Source organism: Heloderma suspectum, chromosome 4, assembly GCF_057233095.1.
Source record: "Heloderma suspectum isolate Gila_16-S chromosome 4, 16-S_ref, whole genome shotgun sequence".
NCBI lineage: Eukaryota > Metazoa > Chordata > Lepidosauria > Squamata > Helodermatidae > Heloderma > Heloderma suspectum.
This window is the reverse complement of record NC_139461.1, coordinates 195,823,326-195,845,909: the sequence shown is the minus strand read 5'-3', so window position 1 is coordinate 195,845,909 and position 22,584 is coordinate 195,823,326. Positions and strand designations below refer to the sequence as shown.

At 44.8% G+C, this 22,584-nt stretch overlaps 1 protein-coding gene across 1 annotated transcript in view; it reads left to right on the top strand.

Annotated features, from left to right (window-relative positions):
* Positions 1–22,584, top strand: part of ALG14 (ALG14 UDP-N-acetylglucosaminyltransferase subunit) — a 41,546-nt gene that overhangs the window by 15,263 nt on the left and 3,699 nt on the right. The window lies entirely within an intron of this gene.

Genomic DNA, 22,584 nt, shown 5'->3' with positions numbered 1-22,584 from the left:
GTTTCAGTCCTTCAATATCTGTGGAAGAAACATTGAGGGCATCAACCAGATGAAGGTTTTATTTTATTTATTTATTTATTTATTTATTACATTTATATCCCGCCTTTTTTCCTCCAAGGAACTCAAGGCGGCGTACATAATCCTCCTCATCCTCCTCTCCATTTTATCCTCACAACAACAACCCTGTGAGGTGGGTTGGGCTGAGAGTCTGTGACTGGCCCAAAGTCACCCAGTGAGCTTCCATGGCCGAGTGGGGACTAGAACCCGGATCTCCCGACTCTCAGTCCAGCACTCTAGCCACTACACCACACTGGCTCTGGTTTTGTGTGCATGGTGCCCTCGTTCCTGGCATCGGAGGCTGACGTATTTTTTGGAAAACTTAATCAAATGCTACATAATTGTCCCATGGAGTTGTTATCAGATCTCTGTTATCGAGTTGCTTGCTTTCCTAGATAGAGAGAATTGCTGACAAAAGGTAAACTGACCCTTGGGTTGAAAGGTGACAGGGAGAGACCTGGTTACCTGGTTCAGAGCAAGGGTGGAGAACCTTTTTTCTCTTGAGGGACCCCATTCTCCCAGGGATAATCTGTAACGGGAGGCTGAAGCCAGCAGTTGGTGGAGCCAGAAACACAACCGGGCAGGGTCACCCTCCTTCCTTCCTTCCTTCCTTCCTTCCTTCCTTCCTTCCTTTATCTCTCTCTCTCTCCCCCCCCCCACTCCTTCCTGCCCTTCCTCTCTGCCCATTGGGAGGGGCAGATCACTGTTTTCAGAGGTCAGATTGAATGACTTGCAGCAGGCGGCTTTTGAAATTAGGCCAAGAGCTGCAGGTTGCCCACCCTTGGTGTAGTGAATCTGCTCTGTGGCCCCTGGGTTCTGAGCCCAATCCCCATCTTTCCTTTTGACAGGGAGAGGACTGTCCCTTCTGCTATTAGATTGAGACGTAAAAGCTGCCTCTACCTTATATTCTTTCCCCCCGTCAGTTCTAAGCTGATCCAAAAAGCATTATCCTTCTGCTAAAGATCTTAGGTAAATAGTTTGTGGGGAAATGAATCCATTTGAAAGGGAACCCCACCTCTAATTTCTGTTGTAAAACTGAACTGAGAGACATTAACTTCCTCCTCTTACAAAATACCACAGGAGACAGAACTGGTGACACCTGAATTGAAGAGTTATGTAGCATTTGATCAGGTTTTCCCCAAACGCTTGCTGTATTACATCTCCTCTTTCTTTCTTTTTAAACCGTTATCATACAGCTTGAGTAATACGTTGCATGGACATTTACCAGAATCAGAGAGAGGGAGAGCCATTTTGAGCTTGAAAGCTGCCTCAATAACTTCTTCTATTTAACTGCCTTTGGGTGAGAGTGTGTTTACTGAACCATTGAGCACCACATTCTTGGCAGGCTACCAGGGCCAGTAGGTTTATGAGCCTTTGGAGGGGTGAAACGAAAAGTTGTTTCCGAACTGACAGCATTTGTCAGAGACATCTGCCATGGAACTCGGCATCTAAGCGTTAAAAATAGGAAACACCAAGAAAAGCATTAAATAAAGCCAAAATTACATAGTTGCTATTCTGGAATTTATGGAGAATCTAGGCATTAATCAGTGTAGGCAGGTTTCCCCCCTTCCTGTGTTTCTACTGTACTGTTAATGGGGAGGTAGTAGGATTTTGGAATGCTTTTAAAAAGTCATTTCGTTCATGAACAACTGATCATGCAAATTCTTGTGCCCTCCCAAACTCCTCTTGACTATGACGAGAAATCTGAGGAGTTTAAGGAATGCAAGAATAAGCAAACATTAAGTAAGTACTGCCCCACTTTCACCTTGTGGAAACAGGAGGCAGTCAAACAGTTTAGCCCACCAGTTTGGACTTTGCTGGTAACAATCAGCTATTGCGACTGGCTGTTTCACAAGCATGTATACACACTACGCTAGGGGTAAGCAAGCTTTTTGGGCCTGTGGGCTCAGGTGACATAATTTTTCAGGGCTGTGGGCATGTTTCCTCCCCCCCCCCCGATTCCCACTTTTCTTGCCTCCACATCCTCCTCCCTCCTCTTTCCATTCAGAGTTCCCTTCCCCCACTGCTTCTCCTTTCTTTTTCTTCTTTCTCCCCACCCCTGCTGCTCCTGTCCCCACTACCTCCCTTTGTGCCCCCATTGACCACTCATCCCCATTGCTGTTTCTGCCTCCTGACACACTCTCCTCAGCAGAAAGTCAGCAGATCAGGTGATAAGTTTCCCAGTCTGCAAACTTCCTGTTTCCTTGCTGCTGAGTGGGGTGGGAGGCAGAAGTGGCAGTGGGGATGACTGGGGGGACAGACGATGGGGGGACAGTGGGGGCCCAGCGGGCACACTCTGGGGGCCCAGCAGGCACCAGGGTACCCATGGGTGCCACGTTGCTGACCCCTGCATTACACCACTACCACAGTGAGCTATTGCACGAGCATGTACGCCACTACTTCAATAGACTCTAAAATGTAGCATTCTGAGCGGATCATCACACAAGGTTATGTATGTGTGCATTTTACATATATCTTGCCTTTCCTCCAGGGAGGTCCAGGTAGCATACATGGTTCTTATTCTCTCCTCGTGCCCCCACCTCTGCAAACCCTCCCAACACTCCTATGAGGCAGGTTCAGCTGAGAGACAGCAACTGGCCCAAGGTGAGCTTTGTGGCTGAGTGGGGATTTGTGTCTTCCCAGTCTGACATCCTAATCGCTACGCCATACCGGTGTATGCCATTGTGTTAGCTATTAGTTGTCCTTCCCTGTGCCAGCAAAGCAACTTGACCCATACGTCTCCTAAAGTTACTAGTCCACAGGAAGATTATATTAGACTGTTTCCCCCGTATACAAATCTTAGTTGTTCGGTCTAAAAGAGAGAGGGAGAGAGGGAGAGAGAACTTCTATAGGGCTACTTCAGTGCCTGCTTGCTAGAGGGTTATTCTTATCCTCCACAGACAACCGGGCGCATGGCCCTTTACAAACATCCTCTGGAGCCAGAGTCAGGCTCCAGGGAATGGGGCAGGAAGGGGAAGAACCAGCACCGTGACCCCTTGTTCTAACCATCCAGAAAGATTCCATCCTTAATGTCTTTGTTCTGCAGCAACCTCTTGGTAACTTCTCATCTTTCTTGCAAGCTTTTAAGCAGCCAGAGAATCTGCTCTCCTTCCTCCTTGCCTTCTCCTTCTCTCCAGTGCTTTCCTACTCCGTGCCTTCCATGAGGAGCAGCAGGCAGACATGGGGAAAGACAAAGATGTCCCGGAAGACAGGACAACTATCATACTTATATTTAACATTGAGCATATCTCACATATTCATAGTCGTTCATATACATGGTCTCACTAGTCCTTACAACAGCTCTAAAAGCTAGCCCTAAGATGATTGACCCCATATTCTAGAAGAGAGAGGTGAGGGTCACTGCTGATGCACAAGGAAAAGTAGCGTGGCTGAGGCCACTCTGTAAGTTCATGGCTCAGTTAAGATTTGAACTGGGGACTTACTGATTCTTCCTCTTTGTGCATTTAAATATTCGTAAGAGGTGTGTTTTTTTAATTTTTAAAAACTTGCTCCACTTAGAAAAGCCCTTCTCTCTGACAGGGTGGTTTTCTATATGCACGGAGTTTTTTTTCTCCACTGAGAGAGCATTCAAATATGGACACCGGGGCGGGGAACACGTGGGGTGTGTGCAGCCTACCATTTTTGCGGTCCTCGCCACCCCCAAGTTGCTACCACTGCTGCCAATTTTGGTGAGGGGGTGCAGCCCCTCGTGGGTTCTGGGGGTTGGAAATTACCCCGCTGAGCCTCCGAAGTTGCCCACCCTTGATGTACATGCACACCCCCCGTACACAGCTGAAGTGACAAGAGTCCCAGAAAAGCTTTGCCCAGGAGCGTTGCTAGGCCTGGGCCCAAGCCCCAGATCTATTTCCTAGCGCACTGAGTGTCCACTGATGCCAGTGGAAAGCTTTTTCTGTGCCTAATTGCCACGTCAAGGTGGAGGCAGTGATTTTCAGGGAGCACTGTGGGGAGGGAAAGGTGAATCATGATCTGGGGTGGGGTACAAATTGATTAAAGAGTTCATTTTATTTGGGGCGATTTGGGTGGGGAATCAATTAGCTGGCTTTGCCTTCTGTGAAATTTAATAAATCCTTGTAATTATGTCCAAATTTGCATATATAGATATAAATTAGCATATGCAGCTTTTATGCAGATATGTGTCTTATGGGGCTGTGCCCCACATTTTTTAAGAGCCTGGCAACATCCCTGACTTTGCCCCTTGATTCTGCTGGCGGACCTAAGGCACTGTTGTATGAGAAAGAGTGATGTAGCCAGAATTACTTCTGGCTTCCTTAACCTTAATGGATTTTGTACTTGTTTACAACTGGATAGGCTGAAGGCAGCCATTTCGCTTGAGGCTGAATACAATATATTGTTCAGAAATATTGCCAACTCCTTCATGCCATTTGCTTACTGTATCTCTTAAAGATGCCAGGTTAGACACCTTAAAATGGAAGGATGGGGTTGTACTCCCCCCGCCCCGGTGTGTTTATGTCCCATTTTGGAGAGGAGGAAGCAGTGTAAGATGCCAGATTCATGAGCTTGTTAAATTCACCATAACAAACAGATAACATTTGTTATAGAAACGCTCACACAGTGGAACTATATGAAAGATGATCTTTATTGCACTTAGCTAAGACTTTCCATTCTCTCCGATTCTCAAAATGTCTTAAGTTCATACCACTTCAGTAGCATGTTAGAATGGATAATAATGTACTGTTCCTTTATATCATGATTGCTATTAAGGATCCCCCTTTTTTAAAACTGGTGGAGTAAGTTCAAAAAACTAAACTACTTTCCAAAATATTCTAGGTTTCTTATGCCCAGATCTTTGGGGGTTTTCACTTACAGGTCTCTTAGATATGCTGATAATGATTTTTTTTTTTTTTTAAGAAAAAAAAAAAGTAGACTTTTCCTATTAGAGGGAATCTGGTAAATTACTTTATGGGATTATGTGTCCCCCCACCTAATAAGTTGTCTGGCATAAGACCACTCTTTAATTTCATATTTCTTGTCTAGTTGTTTTGGTGTTGGTGTGGGTTTTGGTGTTAGTATGGGGATGATGATGACGACGGAGAACAAATATTTGATGTCTACAGTTGAAACATTTTGCTGCTGTGGGCAGGTCATTTCCTGAAACCCTGTCAAAAGATGGGTACAGCTAGATGTGATGTACTAGGTCTGGGCAAAACAGGGCAATTACTGAGAATGGAGAGTGCACCCGAAGCACATCCCAGAAATCTTCTGCAACATTAGAGAATTCTGGGTGAATCTGGTAGTTGCTGGCCAGGGCAGAAACCTGGTAAGAGCTGGCTGAGCATGCTATTTCCAGCAAGATTGTCACCCGGGACAAAGAGGAAGAAGTTAGCCTCGTGTCCTTCACATATATTAGTTTCACAGAAAGTGCCCTCAACTAGACTAGAAATGTATTTGTGGCAATAAACTGTGAATTGCTAACATGAACAGTGCTTATGGAGTATTTCCATAGGAAATACCTCTGTGTAGTGTTCATTTAATCATTATTAATATTAATATTGGGCATGACCTAACCTAAACTGAGCACAGTTTAATATCCCATTGATTTCCATAGGAGAGAGTTAAGCACATGCTTAACTTTTCCACTGAAATCAGTGAAACCAACATGCTTAACTTTGGCTTGATCATACACAGTGTTCTGAGTATATGTGTGTATATATACACACGCACACACATCCACATCCACAGTTAGCTTGCTAGACTATTCAACCAAAATCGGTTATACCGTGCAAATGAATTTCAGTCTAGATTTTAAAAAATCAAATACAGCACAACAACGCACTCAAATGCCTAACTGGAAAATTTAACAGCCGGTACGAAAAAAATATATAAATACCAGTCACTCATATCTACAAGATAAACTCCTATATTAGGGGTAGACAAATACAGCCCCCAATCTAGGGACTCTTAAATCCCATTCATTTCAGTGGGACTTACCGCAACATGTAGTTGTCCCATTGATTTCAATGGGACTTAAGTATGATTAACTTGCTCTGGGTTGGGGGCCATTCCCTATTTTGCTGTTGCTGTTGCTGTTCAGTGCTAATATCTCAGGAAAGGGGGCTGAGTCAGGGTTGTTGTTTTTTGTTTTGCTTTTATGGTAAGGTTCTTCTGAAACCAGCTAATTTCCTCCCCACTGCCAAACACATCAGGAATAAATTCGGCTTTCTGCAGTTCTGAGTATGGTTTCAGATCGTTACCTTCTTATAGCATTGGAACATGCAGTTTCCACTAGTTTTATACAGTGCCCTCCTGAGGTACAGGGGAGGGGAGGGAAGCGATGATACGATCTCCAGAATTCAGAGGGAACACAGTGTGGCTGATAATTACCTAAGCAATCGTATCTGATAATATAAGAGAGATCTGAATGTTCTTTGTTTTGTCAATAACAGAGATTGCATTCTTTTGGATGTTTGCTTTGGAAATATCCAAGCTGTCAGGTCTCTCTTTGGCTAGAGACTTTTTCAGCGGGGGCGGGGCAGTAGAAAGAGTGGTATTTAAACTGCCTGAACATGGCCATAGGTGCACTCCACAGTTGCAGTCCTACTGTTCCCTGTGTGCAGTGTACTCTCAGGTACCCTCCTATCCCCCTCTATTCTTCTTCCACGCACCCAGCAAGGTGGCAACCCAGGCACTTGGAACTCGTTTCGGATGTAACACTAAACAAACCACAAAATCCTGAAGAATTCTACTTATTGGGAATGGGCAAGCATGCTGGTACATGCTGCCCGTTTGCTTCCGTTCAGCTCATCTTGCCAATGGAAATGGCTAAACAAGCCAGGAAACCTCTGTCCGTGGTTTGACGAGTGTTACGTCCGTGCCAGGATCCCTGGCTTGTTGCTCTCCTAACATGCCGGAATCTAAAGCCAGGGTTTGTTCTCGGCTTCAGGTTCTGGCTTGTCAGGAATGCAACAGCGGTTCTGTTTCAGACATAACACTAAACAAACCACTGGAGGTTTCCTGTTGTTTTTTTACCCGCTTCTGCTGGCAGGAAGAAACCAGTGGTAGTGATCGGATAGCGTATGCTAGCATGCTTGTTCATTCTCAATAAGCCAGGATTCTTCAGAATTTGAGCTTATTGTTATATGCAAATCAAGCCACTATCCATCTGTTCACTCTTGCCTAGGCCCTGCATGAGACTCCACTCCTGTTTCCACTGTAAGTCTCCTAAGTGTGGGGTGCTGGAGGAGGAATGGTATACCATGAGGACAGCCTTGACTTCAAGTAACTGGCTTGCCACATCACTGCATGGCCAACATAGCCAGCAGCATGGCTAGGAAGGAAAGGTTACGCAAAAGCCTCAATTCTCTCTGGATTACAAATGGGCATTGTTTCCTCTCCCCCCCAACCCCACCCCAGTAATGCCTCATCAAGTCTCTAAGCCCCAGGAATTCCTGTATCCCTCTGGTTCCTCTATTTCTTATTTCTTGGTTCTCCTTCTGATGATGACATGAATGGATAAACGTTGTATTCAGAGTGTAGTCTTGCTGGTGTCAGAACAGTGTTTTGGCCTGTATTCAATATTCAATATTTATATAATCTGGAATCCCGTTTATTCACGACTTAGTTCCACTAAAACATTACAGTTTGATCATTAACACTCACCTAGGCAAACTAACATTGGTTGCCATTAGCCCTGCACATTGTCGCTTTAGTAATGCATGTGTCTACTTTTTATTTATGTAAACATTCATGTAAATTTCCCACTGGCAGGGCTTTAGGGTAATTTTCAAGAATGATGGTGAAAACAAGCAACACAATTCACTTAGGAAAGGCAGAATACATATGGGCATCTAGTCCATTGACTGCTCCCTTTGCTGCCCTTTACAATTTTGTTCCAGGGTGTGGGTAACTAGATGAGCCTTCCAATGGGAAGAATGGAGGGTTCCAGCTTGCAGTTGTGGAGATGAGCATGAGGAACCTGAAGACTGTTCTTGGGATGGCACATATAAACTGAGTTCCTTTTGGAGGCTTTCCATCACTCTTGATATCTTGATCTGATGTCCTTGACTACTTTTGCATGCCTTCTTTTTTTACTTCATCTTTTGAGGGGCCATCCCTCAATGGTATAGCCCACAAGGTCCCAGGTTCAACCACAAGCCTAAAGCAGCCTTCCACAGCTAGTGGCCCTCCAGGTGAGTTGGGTCAGAGGAGACAGTATTGGGCCAGCCTTCTCCAACATGGTTACCTCCAGATGATTTGAACGACATTTCACAGCATTCCTGACAATTGGCCATGCTGGCTGGAGCTGATGGGAGTCAAAGTCCAAAACATTTTGAGGGCACCAGGTTAAGGAAGAATCATAGAATAGTAGGGTTGGAAGAGGCCTATAGGACCATCGAGGCCAACCCCCTGCTCAATGCAGAAATTGAAGTCAAAGCATCCCTGACAGATGGCTGTCCAGCTTCATCTTGAATGCCTCCAGTGTGGGAGAGCCCACTACCTCCCTAGGTAATTGGTTCCATTGTCATATTGCTCCAACAGTCACGAGGTTTTTCCTGATGTGCAGCCAGAATCTGGCTTCCTGGAACTTGAGCCCATTATTCCGTGTCCTGCACTCTGGCATGATCGAGAAGAGATCCTGGCCTTCCTTTCTGTGACAACCTTTCAAATACTTGAGGAGTGTCATCGTATCTCCCCTCAGTCTTCTCTTCTCAAGGCTAAACAAGTCCAGTTCTTTCAGTCTCTCCTCGTAGGGCTTTGTTTCCAGTCCCCTGATCATCTTTGTTGCCCTCCTCTGAACCCTCTCCAGTTTGTCTGCATCCTTCTTAAAGTGCGGTGCCCAGAACTGGACACAGTACTCCAGATGAGGCCCAACCAGTGCTAAGTAGAGGGGAACTAGTACTTCACATGATTTGGAAGCTATACTTCTATTAATGCAGCCCAAAATAGCATTTGCCTTTTTTGCAACCACATCACATTGTTGGCTCATATTCAGCTTGTGATAGACAACAATTCCAAGATCCTTCTCGTTTGTAGTATTGTAGTAAGACCAGCTAACCTAGCCAATTATATCTAAAACAATTTGTATTTTTTGTACTGACCTCTTGTGTTTTGATTAGCAAGACATGCTACTCTTTCTTAAAGGCAGTTTACATATTTATTTTGCATCTCTCTATAAAAAAGCCATAGTTCTGGTGGCACAGACCCACCAGGCATATACAAATATTGGCGCCAGCCACACCGCAAAAACAGGACATTAGAAAAGGGCCGGTGTCTTGCTGGAAATTCACCTTGCACTGAAGACCTACTCTTAATCTGAACGTTCTACTTCCATAAAATTTCCATGAATCTGATAACCTGCAGCCACTGGTGGAGAAGGTTTCTGTCAAACTGGAAATGCCAAGCCTGAAACCCTGGAGATCGTGAGATGGGTTTGAACAGGCTTACAAATAACCATTTTTCTGGGGCAAGTACAAATTTCTCACAAGGCAAATGGTGGTCCAGAGTTTGTTCTTTGCAGCGTTCCCCTAGTATGAGTCTGACAGAACTTTTAAAAAGATAAGTAATCCATCAAACCTATTAAGCCCAGTTCTCTGTGATCAGGGTGGCCATGTGTCCTCTTTTACAGAGGGCAATCTCTATCCGAAGCACTGCCAGAAGAATGTCCTCTGTTTGAAGGGCTGGACTGTCCAATTGCAGTTTAAAGATTAAGAACTATTGTCCATTTATTTATTTGTTTTTATCCTTCCTCAGCGAAAAAAGGTGCATGGAGCAGCTTACAAGCCAGTCCCTGCCTGCAGGCTTACAATCTAAAAAAGACACAAGACACAAGGAAAAGGGGATTGGGAGGGAAGAGGGGAAAAAAATGAGTAGTCTTTCAGCAGGGCTAATGAAATGGCCCTGCTTTGCCCATCAAGAGTTAGCAGAAGCAGGATGCCTATGTACGCTACTTGATGGGGAACATGGGTGGGAGGTGCTGTTGCACTTGTGTCCTGCTTGTGGATTCCCAGTCAACAGCTGAGTGGCCACTGTGTGAACAGAATGCTGAACTAGATGGTCCCTTGGTCTGATCCAGCATGGCTCTTCTTATGTTAGCATCTGGATAGCAGACTGAACAGGCAGACACACAGGTCACCTGGTCACAGTTTTTCACACTATGCTGAGGTGTATTGTATTTCTATTTAAATTATAATAATTATTTCTAAATTTGCATCTGTGCATATAAATTAGAATACACAACTTTTATGCAATTTTGCATCCTCTTTTTTCGTGTTGCATTTTTTTGGTGGTGCATTTTCTCTTTTTTGCCTATTCATAAGTGGCCACCCTACATACAGTACTTCACTATGTGAATCAGTCAGTACTTTGACATACCTGAAACTTTCATACTTTCAGGGGTTGCCTTTGTATTCTGTTTTGTACCTGAGATAACTCCCCCCCCCCCGACACACACACAATAATTGTGAAGGCAGCTTATTAACTTTATTTTCTTTTGTTTACCTTGTTCTGCATGCCATGAGACCGTGTCATTTGGAATCTGGGAGGTTACTCATTTGTTATTTCTTTCTTAAGCAGAAGCAGACTTTCAAAAATGCTTTGGAGGTACAAGCTTGTTCTGAAGTTCTAAGTTCCTAAGTGTGTTGAGACTGGTTATAGTTACTCCCAGTTATTGAAAATAGCTTATGGGACAAAGTTTAGCCACCTTTACCAAATTAAGAAGGAATGGAGAGAACTACCCTCAACTGCACAGCTGTGAACAACCCTTGGAAGTAAAATGTAAATTGGAACCCAATCCTAAGCATGTTTACGTGGAAGTTAAGTCTCACAGAGTTCAGTAGAGCTTATTTCTAAGTGGTGGGAGGGTGCTGGGAGTTGTAGGATTTTGTCTGTCTAAATATGCATAGGATTGTGCTCCAAGTGTGTTTAGAACTGCTATATTATCTCTAGGCATGTCTACTCTCAAACTTGTCCCACTGTGTTCAGTAGAGCTTATTCCATTGTAAACTAAAGGCTGCTCTTACTTGGGATAAGCCTAATTGAAAACAGTTTAGGATTGAGCTTTAGATGTCAGTTTGGGCAAACAAACAAAAAAGATTTTTGTCAGTTTCATCTTTGGCCTTTTAAGGAAAGAAAGGGGGAGTTTCTTCTTTGAAGTTATCTCAAGGCAGAAATACCAAATCTACCTTCCTTCCTTCCTTCCTTCCTTCCTGCCTTCCTCCCTGCCTTCCTCCCTGCCTTCTTCCTTCCTTTGCCAGTCCCAGAACAATTGTTCTTTTGCCCATAACTCCTAAAGGTATGAAATTAAAGGATTTATTTTAATTTGTAGGGGTGTTTTTTGGTTCTTTTTTTGCATTAACATTAAAGAAGTCCACATATGCGAGGGCAGACTGGCTAGTAAAAAGCCTGAGCTGATGACTGTCACAGGCGAGAAGTAGTTGTTCCACCATCTTCCATGGAAGCCTGAAGGATGTGGCCTCCCTGCTATTTAACAGCCAGCCATTCAGCCTGAGGCAGCTGAGGAGAATGCAGCCAGCTCCCTAAGTTCTACCATTTCCAGAGGAGCCACAAAGGCATGGCCTTCCAAGCTGTTTTAACAGCCAGCCCGTCCACCAGAGGCTGCTGGAGAGTGGAAAGGTTAACTAGCATTCATGTTAATTATACTACAAATAATGGTTGTGTATTTTCTTCTTCAAAAGTCTCTTTGAGAGCTACTCAAGCTGAAAAGTGACTCGTACATTTATGAAATAAGTTATTGTGATGGGCAGAACAATCCTAATTCCCCCTGGCAGCTGTCTGAGAGGGTCAGGATAGGGCAGAGGTGCCTTCCTCCTGTGGGAGAGGAGCTCTGTGGGGGGCGGGGGGGGCATGTATCTGCCCTGACGGCCCCCAGTACACCCATGGAAAGCTCCATGGGTGTAAATCTATTGTTGGACCCCAAAATGGAGTGTGATGGGGGCAGAACATAGGCGTTGTCTTTGTTCACTAGGGAAGCCCCAGGGTCATTCTCTCCCTCTGCAAGATTCCTCCACATTGGGACAAATGGGGGGGTGTTTAAAAGGCCAATTCAGGGGCCTTCAGGATCTTGCTCAGTTACCCATTAATCTTGGGCTGTTGGGTGGAATGCCCCACGCACCTGCACTGGCTGCCAATTTGCTACTGAGCCAGGTTCATGGTATTATTGACACATAAAGCCTTAAACAACTTAGAACCAGCTTACCTACCCCTATATAGACCTGTTAAGACCACTATGATCTTCAGGGGAAGCTTTGTCTTCCGTGTCACATCCTGCAGAGTTCCACCGGGCAGCAACATGGGAATAGGCCTTCTCGGCAGTGGCACCCTCCCTCTGAAATGACCTTCTCTCTACAATATGTCAGGCACCAATTGAATGCTATCAACATTTATTAAAAACTTAGTTTACCATGGCTTTCCCCAACCATTAGCTGATTAAGGGCACAATCCTATGCATGTTTACACAGAAAAATGACATACAACTCCCAGCATTCCTCAGCCAGCCATGCTGGCTTGAGGATGCTGGGAGTTGTAGGACATTTTTCTGTCTAAACATGCATAGGATTGCGCCCTAAAAGCCTCATTTTACAGAGCCTTGTAATTTGTTGGTGATAATATTTGTAATATTGTTGGTGATGTGGCATGGCACTGGCAAGATTGGTGTTGTAATTTGTAATACTGTTTATGTTTTAATTATTACACTTATATCCTGCCTTTTTTCCTCTTGGAAGGAACCCAAGGCAGATTGCATAGCCCTTCTTCTCTCCATTATATCCTCAAAACAACCATGTGAGGTAAGTTAGGCCGAGAGTTAGTGACTGGTCCAAAGTTACCCAGTGAGTTTCATGGCCAAATGGGGACTAAAACCTGGATGTCCCAACTCCCAGTCCAACACTCTAACCACTACACCACACTGGCCCTTGTTGTGCTTTATAGTGTGTTGTTTTGCAATCCACTGTAAACTGCTTTGGGATTTTTTAAATGGGAAAATTTCCCCAGTCATGAGTCAATGATGAGTAATCAATAGAAAGATCATGCAAAAGTTAACTTCAAAACAAATAGCTAATTGGAAAACTTATGGTAAAGTTTAAGTAAATTATGACAAAATAATCATTGGATTATTCTCATTGTAGGGGAACAATGGAGTGTTGCCTTGAAAAACTCCAAAATGTTTTCTTGATCTCCTCTTGGTTTGTACTGTATGATATAATATCTTTGCAGTTATTGTGCATTCTGTAACAGTAGGCATCATATGTAAGATGATATAAGAAAAACAACAACCCAAATATTAATTTGTTCAAGAGTCTAGTTGTTTGACTAGACTCTGTGTTCTTCACATAGTAATTTTAGTGAAATTGAATTTGTCCAATGCTTTGCCCACAATTTCAAGACTAGCATGCCCATCTTGGCAGGGCAAATGTGTAAACTAATTGCCCACTTGGCTCAGGGAGACCTTGCATTGGTGTTTGTATGGCCAGTCAACTAGCTCAGCAGAAGGGCAGAAGCTAGGAAGGCGCCAACTGGCACACAGAATCCTTAACCATCGAAAACCCTATGCAGGTATTCATAAATTCTATCTGTGGAGGAGATGCAGGGATGCACAGGCCAGCCCACCCTGTCTACCCCTGCCCTTCCACATTGAGCAGGAAGATTTGAGGGGAGATGGTAAGTGCATTCGGCTGATCATGTGCAGTTCCCGATCTTGGAGAGGACTGAAAGTGTGTTCAGCTCAATGTGGGGAAGGTCAGGGGTGGAGGTGGCAGGACCGATGCACATGTCCCCATATCCCTTCTGCAGATACAATTTATGAACACCTGTATAGGGCTACCAAGGCATTAATATGTGTGATGGAACAGGGAGATAGCATGAAAGATTTACTATGGCACTGAGCTGGAGTATCTCCTGCAGTGCTGTCCTGACCTGCAGGTCTTTTATGTGCATGAACCCTTCAGAAGCTCTAGGATTTTGTGCATCGGCAGAAAGCTGCTTCACTGTTGTCACATTTATCCCATCCCCATTATCTTTGCCCCAGAGTGTTCCAGTCTAACATTCTAACCACTATACCACACTGGTTCTCTGGCTAAGTAAATGTAGAATAGAGTGTACCAAGAAGTGATGGCTCATCCCTTAAGATCACTTTCTCCAGCATCAGAATCAGGCAGTGATTAATTAAATGTATCCCCTATATTAATTGAACTTATTTGACCCTTTAAATAGGCATAACACTTGAGACCACGGTACAGGCCTCGGCCCACACACATTCATTTCCCACTGTGAATCCTTAGAGTGTCAAAAGGCCTGTTTGTAGTGTGCTTGGGACATCTTGGTATCATGCAGCTGGAAAAACGAGTTCTTCCCTGGCATAAACCTGCTACACCTCTGTGCTCCTCCTAGCAAAGAGTGTAGGAGGATTAAAAGTGGAAAATGGGGTGAGGCTTCCTTATTTTGACTTCCCCACAGTTGCTCTAGCACTGCTTGTCATTATAAATCCATTGGAACCGCCTCTGTGGTGCTTGTACTCCAGCCCTGTAGCTCTGGGCAGTGGAAGCAACCCATCTGGAGAGCCAGTGTGGTGTAGTGGCGAGAGTGTTGGACTGGGAGCCGAGAGAATCAGGTTCTAGTCCCCATTCGGCCATGGAAACTCACTGGGTAACTTTGGGCCAGTCACAGCTTCTCAGCCCAACCTACCTCACAGGGCTGTTGTTGTGAGGATAAAATGGAGGAGGAGGATAATGTAAGCTACCTTGGGTTCCTTGCAAGAGGAAAAAAGGTGGGATAGAAATGCAATAAATAAATAAATCTGCTCTCTCACCTTCCTCAAAGGAGCTGCCAGAGCCCTTAGAATCTGCAGCTTATGCTGGTGGAGAGAGAAGAAGTGTGCCCAACTGAGCTCTCTGTGCCCACCTTCCAGCTCCTGGCAGGCTAGTATAGGAGAGCCTGCAGGGTCTGGCTCCCTGGAGCTGGCCCTCCTATTGTCTAGTCACACCACAAGTTCAGTGGAAAAGCCATAATGAAAGAGTATGTGTGTCTGTCTGTCCACGCCATAGTGCCAAGAGCGTGAAACCGAGACACCGGAAACTTGGCATGCACGTTAAGCAGACCCTAAAGGTGCACACCACAGGGTTATTTTGTTTTTAAAACACATACATTTTAATGTGTCCATGTGTTTAAAGCCCGCAGTAACATTTTCAATCACTGGAGGCAGGCTTCCCTGGCCATCACATCACTCTGCAGTCCATACAGTTTGAAGTAGGGATGTCGAAGGAATCCAGTTTGGGGGTGGAGCTTGGTGAGTTTTTGCCAGCTTGGCCACCTGGATACCAGCTCGCGGATCCCTGAGCTGGCCCAAATCAGGAAAGCTCATGGTTTCCTGCTTTTTAAAAATTTGCACAGATTGCAGTTTTGCACAAAATCAAATTTTGGCACAATTTGTGTAAAAATGCGCTATTAACAGCCGCGATTTTGCACAGAATGCCTTTTCTGGAAGTATATATACCTGTGATTTTGTGCAAAATTGTGGTTCACTGATTAAAAAAAAAAAATCACGGGCTCTCGCTAGGTGGCTGCGGACCGTCTGGCAGCTTGCTTCCTGTGCCCGCCAGGATCAGGCAACCTGCAGGAGTCCAGTGAGCAGAGCAGGAACAGGATGCGGGCGAGTTCACCCATCTCTAGTTTGAAGCCATAGGAGATTAGTAGGCCGAGGGTCAGAGTTCTACACCTGCCTCCCTGCCCCTGCTGTGGGCCAGTCCCCGCTCAAGGGAATGGAGTGGACAGACTCCTCCCTGGGGGTTATATGGGTGCATGGCAGGGGCCATGCCTAGAAGTACCAGCAGGCATGGCTTCACTCAGAAGGGCTGGGCACAGTGTATCCAACTCTGTGTAAGTTTGCTTGAAGGCTTCACTGTATCAAACTAAGGGCTGTTCCAACCTGTGCGAAACTGGGTCCATTCACTAATTTATAATAAACACCTAAATGACTTGAAGCCTACTTAGTTGAAGAGCCATCTCCCCCAGGATGTCCTGCTTCACGTCTAGCGAGGATGCTGTCGTAGAGCTGGCACCTGTGTGCCCATCAGGGCATCGAAAGCATATAAGGAAGTGCTCTTAATAGAAAGCCCCAAATTATGAAACACCGTTTCTGTGGATCCCAGCTTGAGCCTAAGTCTGGCTAGATGTTGTTGTTTGGGCCTGCTTCACTGGCCATGAATCAGGGGGCAAAGCTGATTTCGCTTTTAATATTGTAATATTTTACCAATCTCGTTTATAATGCTTTGCGTGTGATGTTGTGCTAAACGCAGTACAGCCCAAAGTGCTATCATTGGTGGTATGGGGGGGCGGGGGGGGGGACTTTTTTCTTTAATAAATAACTAGCAGGTTGCCTCAAGTTTCCCAGGAAAGTTTTGCTGGAACTCTATCAACGGCTTACTCATGTATAAGTCCCATTAAAACCATGCATGCATAACTAATGGCAGGATTGCATCTTAAGAAACCAAGTGAGGATTTGAACTGGAGACTCCCACATAACAAATCTGACATTGTAGCCGCTTTGCCATGCCGACTCCTTGTGGGAACAGCCCTTGTGCTTTGTAGGATTCTGGCAATAAGGGAATACAAAGATGTTTGTTAGGTGCCTTCGTGAATCACTGCCAAAATCCAGCCAATTATTTGGCTACAAACTAGACCTTGGCACGGAATGTGGAAATACAGCGTGTTGCACTACCACTGTTAGGCTCACAAAAACCAGTGTATACAGTGGTTTTCTGCTCTGATAAGGTCCTTAAATCTTCCTTCCACCAAATGGTTTCATGTTAAAAACAAGTATTTGTACTAAGGATCTGGGATCATTGTCCTCGTTTTGTTTTGTTTAGTTTGGGAACATCTAGAGATCTCTAGAGTGTAATTAAAATACACATAGGAATGTATTCGTTTCTGTAAGTGTCCAAAAATTGGCTCCCCCTCACCCCTTCTTTAGCCAGTTTGGCTGACATTTAAGCCCTGTAAGGCTGGGAGCTCTGGTTTCTGCAGTGGAACTAGTAAATGTCATTTGAATGCATTGCCACATTCATTTGACTGAAGCAGCTTTCATCTGCAAAGTGTCAAAGTTCATTGTGTGCGAAATCTGGGGTGGGGGGAGAATGGCTTCTGCTGAGTTTGTCCATTCTCCCTAGCATGGATGAACGTACATCAGTCGTACTTGTTTTCTCTTTTGGACGTTGAGAGGGGTGTGTGATTGATAGAGAGAGAGATGTTGGTTCATGCAGTTTATTATTCTGGGAGTTTTTATGTAGCTCAATCCGTATGCTTAATTATTTTGATTAAGTCCCATTGTGTTCTGTGGGGCTTACTCCCTAATCCAGGGCTGGGGAACAGCAGTTGTTGGACTCCAATTCCTATCAACATCAGCCAGCCTGGCCAGTGGTGGTGAATGATGGGAATTGCAGTTCAAAAGTGCCTGGAGGGCCAGAGGTTACTCATCCCTGTCCTGATGTTAGGATTACAGCCTTATATGTTCAATTCTATGGCTGTTACTACACGTTGCAAAGACCATAGGGCTGTCACAGAAAACAGGAGTCCTGTGTCTGGTTCTTCGACTTGGTGATGCTTAGTTCAACTTACCGTTTCTTGATGCTGTTATGGGCTGTGCTCCCCCACCAGCAGCCTATGAAATCCACATTGAAATGATGTCAGGACATCATTTGCCAGCGTAAGTTAAGCTAGGCATTACAGAGTCAGGCGAGGTAGAGGAATGCAACACAGGGATGCACTTTTCAGCAGCAGCCCCTTGCTGTTTGCAGTGTGTCTCTCCCAACTTCCAGTAAAGTTGGAAGACAAGTGAAACCTCTGCAGTGGAACTGGGGAAGAAAATGACACAGACAAAGCCTGGAGAAACCCTTTTTGTACAGCGTAACCTGCTGCTATGTCAGCCTTCCCCAACTTGGCACCCTCCAGATGTTTTATTTATTTATTTTATTTTTATTTATTTCATTTCTATACCGCCCAATAACCGAAGCTCTCTGGGCGGTTCACAAAAATGAAAACCAAATAACACACAATAAAACCATTTAAAATATACAGAACATTAAAACCACAATATAACAATACAACCACAATAAAACCTAGCAGCAGTGCAGGAGTTTAAAATACAGATTTAAGACAGCAAAGATAAAAATTTAAAATGCTAAAATGCCTGGGAAAATAAAAAGGTCTTCACCTGGCGCCGAAAGGAATACAATGTAGGCGCCAGGCGAACCTCACTAGGGAGCTCATTCCAGAGCCGGGGTGCCACAACAGAAAAAGCCCTCCTCCTAGTAGCCACCCGCCTCACTTCCTTTGGCAGGGGCTCACGGAGAAGGGCCGCTGATGATGATCTTAAGGTCCGGGCAGGCACATATGGGAGGAGGCGATCCTTCAGGTAACCTGGCCCCAAGCCGTTAAGGGCTTTGAATGTTAACACCAGCACTTTGAATCGGGCCCGGAAATGGACTGGCAGCCTGTGCAGCTGGAAAAGCACTGGCGTAATATGAGCTCGCAGGCCAGTCCCTGTTAACAATCTTGCTGCCCTATTTTGGACCAGCTGAAATTTACAGACCGTTTTCAAAGGCAGCCCCACGTATAACGCATTGCAGTAATCCAGACGAGAAGTTATCAGAGCATGGATAACTGTAGCAAGGCTATCTCTGTCCAGATAAGGGCGTAGTTGGTATAACAGCCTAAGCTGATAAAAAGTGCTCCGTGCCACTGAGTTCACCTGTGCCTCAAGTGACAGTTCTGGATCCAAGAGCACCCCCAAACTACGAACCTGATCCTTTAGGGGGAGTGCAACCCCCTCCAGAACAGGTTGAATATCACCTAGCAGGGAAGATGAACCACCCACTAACAGTACCTCCGTCTTGTCTGGATTGAGTTTCAGTTTATTAGCCCTCATCCAGTCCATTACCGTGCCCAGGCACTGATTCAAAACAGCCACTGCCTCACCTGGTTTTGATGAGAAAGAGAGGTAGAGCTGGGTGTCATCCGCATATTGATGGCACCTCAGCCCACACCTCCGGATAACCTCCCCCAGCGGTTTCATGTAGATGTTAAACAGCATGGGGGATAAAATAGAGCCCTGTGGAACTCCATGGCACAATTGCCATGGCACAGAGCAATAATCCCCCAGCACCACCTTCTGGAATTGGCCATCCAAGTAGGAGCGGAACCACTGTAGTGCAGTGCCTCCAACTCCTAACCCAGACAACCTATCCAGAAGGATACCATGGTCGATGGTATCGAAAGCCGCTGAGAGGTCCAGGAGAATCAACAGGGTCGCACTCCCCCTGTCCCTCTCCCGGCAGAGGTCATCCCACAGGGCGACCAAGGCAGTTTCCGTTCCAAAACCAGGCCTGAAGCCCGATTGAAATGGATCTAGATAATCCGTTTCATTCAAGAGTGCCCTGAGCTGTCCTACAACCACCCGCTCAAGCACCTTGCCCAGGAAGGGGATGTTGGCCACTGGCCTATAATTGTTAACATCCTCTGGGTCCAGGTTTTGGACTACAACTCCCATCATCCCAGACCATTGGCCCTGCTGGTGGGGGGTGGGGGGATTTGTAGTCCAGAAAAGCTGGAGGGTGCCAGGCTGGGGAAGACTGTGCCATGTAACTGAGTTATAAAGGTACGAGAGCCATCGTGGTGTAGTGGCGAGAGTGCTGGACTGGGAGCCAGGAGATCCAGGTTCTAGTCCCCACTCAGCCATGAAAGCGCACTGGGTAACTTTGGGCCAGTCACAGACTCTCAGCCCAACTTACCTCACAGGGTTGTTGTTGTGAGGATGAAATGGAGAGGAGGAGGATTATGTATGCCGCCTTGGGTTCCTTGGAGAAAAAAAGGCGGGATATAAATGCAATAAATAAATACATAAAATAAAATAAAGGGTTCTATAAACGTAGCGCTATCGCCCAACTAAAGAAACCTCAATCAATTAATCAAATGAGTTTAAATCTATATAAACCTTCAAAACTGTATTTTGAAGATCAAAACATATTTCCCTTGTTTTGCATGCACTTGTCACAACAGGCGCCATCTTAGGAGAGACATTCCCTCCTATGTTGAAATAAAAGGGGGAATGCCTCTTCTTGCCATCTGCAGTTTTCATGAGTACATATATTAAAGAGGTTTTCCCCAATTTGCAGTTGGTTTAAAAAAGTTTTTAAAAAACTAATTGGCTAATTGAGTAAAAGTTGCAGACCTAATGTAAAGAATAGTGCCCAGGTCAGCCCCTAGTTTTTCTCGGAGGAACATTTTGAAAAGTGGGTGGAGGGTGGCAGGCCAGAACCCCAATCACCCTCCTCAAAGTGGTTTTACAGCGAAACCTATAGCTCTAACCACTGCTTCTTCCATGCATTCTTTTTCTCGCTGGCTGGCAGCGGTGGGCGGAGAACAGCTGGTATGCTTCATGGGGCCCTGATTTCACCCAGAGGCTGCCAGTTACAGCTTCCTAGAATAGACCAGCAGACAAAAATGCTCCAACCCTGTGAACTATCCACATGGTAAAAGGCACATTAAGTTCTGCCAGTGCATCATTTGTGAGGTAATTCTCTCTTGAATTAGTATTGGAAATTTCAAAGTACTTTTCTGTCCAAAAGTGGAAACCAGTTTCCATTTATTTCAATGGGCAAGTAAGTCAAGATGGAGCCGGTGGGGTGCTCTTAAAACAGACTGCTACCATTTCTTTTTCTTATTAGTTCTTCATCTCCATCACAGCCTATGAAAATAGTTCTCTGAAGTCCAATTATAATAAATTCGTGGATGACTCATAATAACCACATTCTCAATTCCTCTTCTCCCCACAGAAATCTTGGATGGTCCCAGAGCACTTTATCCTTTTTCTCTGCTTTTGCCTGATAATTTTCTCAGAACCTCAAGCTTGCTAGACTCCTATTAAGCCATGCATTTTTATTTCATATTTTTATACCCCATCTAATTTAGAAGCTTTAGGCAGCTAGCAATAATAGCATAAAATACAGTCAAATATATAACACATAGGACAAGACTAGATGTTAGGGGAAACTGGGCTACCAGCAGAAATGGCACTCCCGTGTTGACCTCTTCAACCCCCACCCCCATTGTTTGTGCTATCACTTGCCATGACATCATACTGTTGTGAATAGACTGTAAGCATGAAGACATGTCCTTGTTGATTTTTGCTTTCTAGAATGCTTAATAGTTTTAGGACACAATCCTATGCATGTTTAGACAGAAAAAAGTCCGACAACTCCCAGCATTTCCCAGCCAGCCACTTTTTTTTCTATCTAAACATGCATAGGATTAGGCCCTTAAGCACTTCTCCCGTCATTGATTAGTATTAGTATTAGTATGTTCTCTCCTCCACCGCCCCCATACATGGGACACCAGTTCCATCGCCCACCCTACTCAAAATCACCTCCCCTGCAGCTACTTTTTCATCTATAAGGGAAAGAATTACCTGCCTTCATCACCTTCCCCACTCTTAATTTCCAATTTCACCTCTCCTTGAGACCCTTTCAGGAAAGAAGGGGAGGGTCCTTTTTTTTACCACTAATCCTTCCTTTATTTAATATTTATTAAAATACTTCTATACCACTTAATAGATTAAAATCCCTAATCCCGTGGCATGCATCTCCACATCAATCCCCTCCCCTCAGATCTTTTTCATGGCGAGATGGACTACCCCTTTGTCTCTCAAGGATTGCAAGGGTAATTGGGCTTGGAGGTGCCCAGTTCTGTCCCCTAGCCACAAGATGTGTTTTCCGCTTTGCTGCTGAATGGAGGATCACAAGGGGAAGTAGAATTGAGGTTGTTGCCAGGGTGAGTAAACAAGGGAGTCATGGAAAAGGAATCGAGAGTCCATTGTCTCCCTCCATCCCTCCACAATTCATCCTGCCCCTTCAAATTCTCCAAGAGTTTCTGCATGCGTGTCTGTATGTGCATGTGTGTATATGCGTGTATGTGCCACACACACACACACACACACACACACAGCATTATATACAGACCATAGTTCAGTAGGACAGTACATCTTTTGCATCCAGAAGTTCTTGGATTTAATCCCCACTAACTCTAGATAAATTGATCTCTGATAGTAGGGATGGAAATACCTGTTCCTGGATATCTGCTGTCAGTCACTGTCTAACCTATGGTCTGACCACCGGTATAAGACAATTTCATATCTTCATCACTTTTCAGAACGACATAAGCAAATAACAGATTCCCTGCACCAAAGACTCCTCAATCCAAATTTTGATAGCAACAGAGTCAGTAAAGAGAGAGGAGGAAAGCTTTTGTCTTTCCAATACTCACTTATTTTATTTTGTTGTCAATCAGATCTGTGTTGTTGTTGTTTTTGCAGCATGCATGCCCCACCCTTTAGCCAAAAGGGCTCCTAGATCTGCTTACAAAGACAGGCCCTGCCCTCAGGTTTACAGTCTAAATTTAAGACATGACACACGAGGAATAGGAAGGGAGGGAGGATTTACATAATTTAAAACATTTTTTAAAGACCTACCTGCAGAGATGGTGAAA